Raw genomic sequence first — 6,903 nt, forward strand, 5'->3', positions numbered from 1 at the left:
CTCCAATTCAATTGTTATCCATGCTAAGGGATGGATTATCCTATTCTACGAAGATTAGCAGAAGAACAAACTGCAGCTCCCAAGGAGGTAATATAGCATGATAATCTTTTTACCAATATGTATGGATCGCCTGGTTGCTCAAAGGGCGCCAGGGGAATTTGCATCATATCCTCCGTGTTTTCCTTTAATGGATTGAATAGGATTTCCTCATCATGGATTGTTGAGCAATTTGCACAATTACAACAATCACAGCATTCCTTGTAGCCTTGACATAAGGGATCATGTGGGACATCTTCTTGCTGCAATAAATCAAGAGGTTTATTTATTTCAAGAAATACCGCAAGAGAATGTGATAACCTGGGTATATCTTCTTGAATTTCTTCATCTCGTTGGTTGAAAATAAAGGGTTCTGGGGTTCGGGCTGCAACATAATTCTGGAAGCTTAAGGCTATATTGCCTTCAAGTAAATTTCTTGAATTTACTTCAGTGGGTTGCATTGGGATCTCAATTCTAGTGGGTCTAATAACCCAATCAAGCCCCTGCAATGTTGTTGTAAAGTACCTTCGTCCTAGTAAAGCACGAACTCCATTTATATGAATGATTATCTGAAACTAGCATCAAAGACTGGACGCCTATACACGGGGCCAAAATATCAGAGAAATTTTGGCTTAAAATGCCAGGAGAACTTGGGTAGCACATAAAGACAACATTTGATGCGAAATACCCAGGTTTGGTTGTTGGTTTACTTCCTAGAGTAATATTTGCTTACCAATTTTTGGAATAAAAATGCAAGGATGCGTCATTCAAAAGGGAGTTGAAGAACCTAACTTTCTGCAGCCAAATACCAATTCCTGGTTATTATCAAAAGAACCAAAGGAAGTATGGGATTCGGAAATCCACTACCTATAAAGGCAAGCCGCATGAATCTCATGCAAGGATAGAAAGGTGGAAGCACCTAATTCACAGTAAAAGGTGCAAATGTTATTTATGTGGACAAGAAGGCCATTTTGCCAAGGAATGCCCAAATGAACGCAGAAACATAAAGAGAGTAGCCATCTTTGAACAGCTAAATTTGACAGATGACTGTGATATTCTCTCAGTACAGGAAGGAGAAGATCAAAGGATAGTGGATTCCTGGCAAACTGTACTGATGGATGTTAAGCTAAACAGAAATAAGGATAAAAGATGGAAAACTCACAGATTCTATTAGCTTGTTGAAATTTTACAAGTTCCCAAATAGAGCTCAAGGGTCGCTTGATTCGTGCTCTGTAAGGGATGACTGATCCTTCTTATATAGGGAGATATGCTGGGTGCTCATTGGGGCCCCATCATCACATATTCTCCTTGATAAGATTAGAGGGAATCCTGACACAGTGACTATATCACCTTTACAGCTGGTGATCAATTGTACACACTGACAAGCTGACCTCATCACCTTTACAGTTGGTGATCGTACTAATAATACACACTAACATAGTGCGCTACATAGTGTGCTACACCAATAATGCACTCAGACATAGTGCGCTAATAATACAGATGCGCACTAGGGCACTAATAGTACACACCAGATGGAGAGATCACCTTTATAGCTGGTGATCTTATCCTTTTGGATAAGGGAGAATCTTCTTTACTTTACCAGAGTTGGAAGGAGGCAATCCTTTTGCTAGCATCTTCTGTAAGCTTTACAGCTGTTTCCAGCTGGTCATCGATTTGTCGTATTGTGGGTAACCAGTCTTTCCACCAGTTGTCTTTGCCTCCACTCCTTGCTACCCAAGCCTGTAATTTCATGGAGTGCAGCAGCCTGAGCTGCTGGAGGGCCTGGATTGCATATTTACTTGCCTGTTGCTGGATCTTGTGTAACTGTTCAGAGTTGCCCTTGCATTCTTCGAGGGAGAGTCCTCTGTGGATTTTTCGTCGTTCATCAAAGAGCTTCCGTTCTTTGAGGAGTACTTGTTGGTATTGATAAGCGAATTGTGGATCTGGGTTAGAACTTGAGTCATCTGGTTCTGGGCTTCCTTGGTTGGTTTCTCCTGGACCTCCTGTAGAGCTGCTGCTACCAGCTCCAACCTGCTCAAAATTCCTTGGTTCGACCATTCTGTAAAAATAAGAGAATTAATTAGCCTGGAAAGGGCATCAGCTAGCTGATTATCCTTTCCATCAATATGCTCAAACGTAATGGTTATTCCTTGTGCCGGTAATAAAGTCTGCGAATGCCACCCATCTGACTCTGGAAGGTTTATTTGTGGAAGATTTGCCAAAGAAACTTATAATCGCTTGACAATCTGTACGAATTATCAGCTCCTTTTTGTCAAGAAAATAAATCTTCAGTGCATCTAGAGAATTCATAACAGCATATATTTCAGCATCAATTGCAGCTTTTGGTGGGTTGAATTTGCCACTGGCATACGCACAAATTTTTTCTGTTCCTTTGGGATCATATTTTTTGAGCTTCCATTTGCAGATCCCTCCCCATCCTTCCATACAGCCATCAACTTCAAGCAAAACAAAACAGTTTTCAGGTGGGACCTCTAAATCTGGCAAGTTTTGTACTGTTTTCTTAATCTCTTGCACCAAAGCCCAGTCTTGACTATTCATTCGTTTATCTCCTGTTGGGCTGGTCTTGGCATATAATGGGCTTAATAATCTGCCAAGATTGGGTATATAATTTCGGGCATAATTTAATAATCCGAGCCATGACTTCATACCTTTAGTGGTCTGTAAGTCCTCATTTTTGAACTCAGTGATCTTGGAGATAATGTGGGGTTGCAACTTTATCCTTTTGTTACCAAGTATTGCCCCAAGAAACTCAATTTCTGGTACAGCAATCTTCATTTTGGTTGGGCTTAGAACCAACCCATTTTTCTTGCATATTTCTAGCATAGTTTCCAGGTGTTTTGCATGCTCATCCAGATTTCTAGAAAATACAAGAATATCATCAATGTATACCGCAATAAAATCAGAAGTACCTTCAAAGCATTTGTCCATTTTTCTCTGAAAAATTGCTGGGGCTTTTTTAAGTCCAAATGGCATTACCAGCCACTCATATAATCCGTCAGGTACCCAGAAGGCAGTCCATGGTATAGACTCTGGATGCATTGCCACCTGATGGAATCCACTTTTTAGATCAAACTTAGAATAAATTTTACTGCTACTGACCTTTTGAAGGATAGTGTTGATTCCTGGCAAACTGTACTGATCCTTGTGAGTTAAGTCATTGAGACGTTTGTAATTAAACACCATCCGCTCCTTTCCTTTTACTTCTCTGCCTATTTTAGGGTCAATAGAAGTACCTGAGTTGACTATTATTGCTGTGGTTCTGTGACGACTGGTGCTTGGACGAATTACTCCAATCTTTAACAAATCCTTGACATGTTTGGAAAAGACTCCTTTTGCTGTGGTGTTAGGTGTTTCAAAGGCCTATCTTCAATTGTGAAATCAGGGTTTTTGATGTCAAGGTAGCACATAACTTGGTTTTTTTGGCCAATGTTTCAGGGGATTTTCTCCAATGAAACCTTGCTCCCTTAAGGCCTTAAGTAACAACTGAAATTTAATCTGGAAACTTTTAGTTGATTGCCCCAGGTTGTAATACACCATTTCTTGAATTTGTATATACTCTTCCTCTTCCATATCCAATTCTTCTATAGCTGCTGCAGACACAACTGAGGGCAGAGTATTAATTGTGGTAAGATTTTTATAAAAAGTAACTGTATTCCCTTCAATTCGGACACCACCATGCATTGCTCTTATAAAATTGCACCCAATAATCATTTGTATATCATCCCCTAATACCATGGGAAAACTGTATGTATAGGGAATTCGGAAATAATTACCCCCAATGAACATTTTACCCTGTTTAAGCTTCATCCGAGCAGTTTGTTTGGAATTAATTCCACTGAATTGGACCACATATGAATTCTCTTCAAGGGCTTCTTTTGGAGTTGATTTTTGGTCCACACAGCAAGTGGTTGCTCCAGTATCCAGGATAGCTCGTAATATGAATTTCGGTACTCCTGGGATATCAAATTCAACGGTTAGATTATATAACATATTGCGAACTAACCTTGGTCCTCCTCCTTCTTTAGTGGTTATATTGCTTAGTAGAACGTTTGCAACTTCCACTTCCTCCTGTTCTGTTTCATCAGTTAGAGGTTGTTTACCCTTTTCTAACTGTTGAAAATCTTCTTCGAAATCCCTTTCCATTAATAAAGCTTCATAATGGGTTTTGTAAAAAGTTACCTCCTGCTGGAGCCTGGTAATCTCAGTTTCACACCAGGTTATATAGTTTTGTTGTTCCTGAATAAGTTTATTTGGAACAAAAGGTACTAGTGCAGCTGGCTTTAATGGGACCTGCTTGCTAAAGTAATATTAATCTAATTAGATTAGCGGAACGACTTTATGTTCTCTTAGAACAGTAAAAGTAAAAAAAGAGGGAAACAAATAAAGAAAAAAATAAAAAACCCATAGAATCCGGTTGAAAAAATTTTCCTATCATGCGTAGATTTTAGTTTCGAAATAGAACTAGAACTATAGTAAAGTAATCATTCATTGTTTGATCGAATGGTTATTATTCATTATTGTATTTTCTTATTCATTACTGTATTTCAGTATAATTTTGAAACAGAGACAAAAGAAAAAGCTTTGCAAAACGCTCAATTAAACAATTCATACAATTAAATTAAAAAACTAGTAGTACCCCTCCCTAAAGTCCACTCCTTCCCCATACTACGAGTGAGAGGGAAAATGTAAAGACTACCATTAAAGCAGCCCAAGCGAGACTTACAATATCCATATGAATTATGTCTCCTATCTCTATGAAGGAATTATTTAATTATTGATCGATAATCATAGTGGAATTAATGGCGCAGAGTCAAAAAATAATTCTGACTTAAAGCTATTAATGAACCAATCCAATGAATCTACTTGTAACAATATTCTAAGATTTCTGGTAGAATTTTGAAGTATAAGTATTAAGTACAGATATGATACACATACTTTTTCTTGGAAAATTAGATAGCAAAGGAATACTTCTATCCTAATGAAATGAAACATGTGGGAATACTAAGACCTATTGTTTGTTACCCTTTTTTTTTTTTCGACTTTTACTTTTACTCTATAAAAATAAGAGTTGACCGACTATCCTGATTGAATGTTTGATTACTCAGAGACCCTCGTGAGTCTGGATACAAAGTTTCTTCAATCCTTTCCACAACTCTTAAATGGATTTCCCATCAGCCTATCCAATCTAATTCCAGATGGAGTCAGTAGACACAATTTTAGTAATGGTAGTGAAAAATAATTAGGAATTCTTGATACTCTTTCGTACAATCTCTTCTTCAATCCTAGGAGAAAAATGGATTGTCTTTTAGGAACCTTTGGATACTTTCGACCTCTGATTTTCGTCGTTCTGAATCCCAGAATTGACTCTCACTATTTTTTTTTATAGTGAGAGTCAATCATATTACTAAGTAAGACTCACTTCATCCCTATTTGTATCGGTTTGAGCCACACCCAAGGACCAGATTTTGAGAAAAAAAAACTATCGACAGGCGCTTATACTTCTCCGGCTCCGGGGACAAAATTCGTCGAATTAAATCAGTAGAATAAGAAATCCCCCGTTTTTTGTTAATCAGGCGACACCCAGATTTGAACTGGGGATAAAGGATTTGCAGTCCCCTGCCTTACCACTTGGCCATGTCGCCAAATCCGATCCAAATCTAAAAAAAAAATATAAAATAGGTAAAAAAAGAGTATTCATCCATATTCTTTTACTAAGATTCTATTACTAATTCTTTTCTTTTTTTTTTTGAATTAGTGAAAAGTTCTTCAATTTGTATCTCAAATTGTTGCCTTTCCTTACTGGCATAACAAATCAATTCAAATATAACAATATATATTATATGTGTATATGTAAACCCACACCCCAAAAACAAAAATTGTTACACATATACCGGGACGAGTCTTTTTTATGTACATATCCCATATCCTTATAGGGAATCGTCGTGCTTTTTTTTTCGTTTTCTATAATACAATAGAAAAAGTGGAAATTATGATATAGTGTGACCTGACTTCTGTTGCCACAAGCAAAATTGCTATAAAAAAAAGATGAGATGAGATATGTGGATAGGTGGATAGCTATACCGGCATATACTTTACTTAGGAAATATTATTCCTATTACGCAATTCAATCATATTCCATAAATCCATATATTATATTATATATATATAGTTATATATATACTCATACGTATGAAGTACATTTACGGGGTTGTCTAAAATTTCATGTGATTCAGTAAACAGAATATACATTCCATCATTGCGAAATCGATCCATATGGTTCGATAAATAGTGAGCTAATGCCTTCATAGGCAAAATAAAATTCTGGGGTTAGAAGCCTAGACGATATAGTTTTATTCCACAAATTTCTTTTAGTAAGGTCACTATAGTCAAACATGAGTTTAGAAGCCTGTTGGGTTTAAGATGCAACAAAAAGCAGAATAACAAGCAGAAATTGGGTGAGTACCATCCTAGGTGTTAGGATTAAGACAAACATTTACATCATAAACAAATAAACATAAATATTACCAATTTTGTCTAATGTAAATTCCCATGGTATTCTTTTTCTTCACTGCTTCTGTTTTAAGACAAGCGTAGACTATATTATGCACTTACTTGATAGTACAACTGTTGTATTGCACTGTTACAGTCACTAATTGTTCCACGGAATCTAAGTCCTTTTCCTTTAAACACAAAATGGTTGGATATTGTCACAAAAGTCTGAAGAGGCTGCCATTGATTGCTACCTTGAATCTTCAGTTCGGATGAACTAATGAGATTTACTGGCAGAGTAGTTGACAAGGTCACTTCATTTACTTCCATTGATAGCATTACAATGAAAAGGGATTT

The 6,903-nt window shown here is 37.0% G+C and overlaps 1 non-coding gene and 1 pseudogene across 1 annotated transcript; both read right to left on the reverse strand.

The window, feature by feature from the left end:
* Positions 1–1,784: 1,784 nt before the first annotated feature.
* Positions 1,785–4,200, reverse strand: LOC141836015 (uncharacterized; annotated as a pseudogene).
* Positions 4,201–5,628: 1,428 nt separating this feature from the next.
* Positions 5,629–5,699, reverse strand: TRNAC-GCA (transfer RNA cysteine (anticodon GCA)). The gene has a single exon. It is a non-coding gene; the product is annotated as a tRNA-Cys (tRNA).
* Positions 5,700–6,903: the final 1,204 nt, after the last annotated feature.

Source organism: Curcuma longa, chromosome 10, assembly GCF_044706935.1.
Source record: "Curcuma longa cultivar G26 ecotype Majalengka, Jawa Barat chromosome 10, ITB_CL_G26_1.1, whole genome shotgun sequence".
Taxonomy (NCBI): Eukaryota; Viridiplantae; Streptophyta; class Magnoliopsida; order Zingiberales; family Zingiberaceae; genus Curcuma; species Curcuma longa.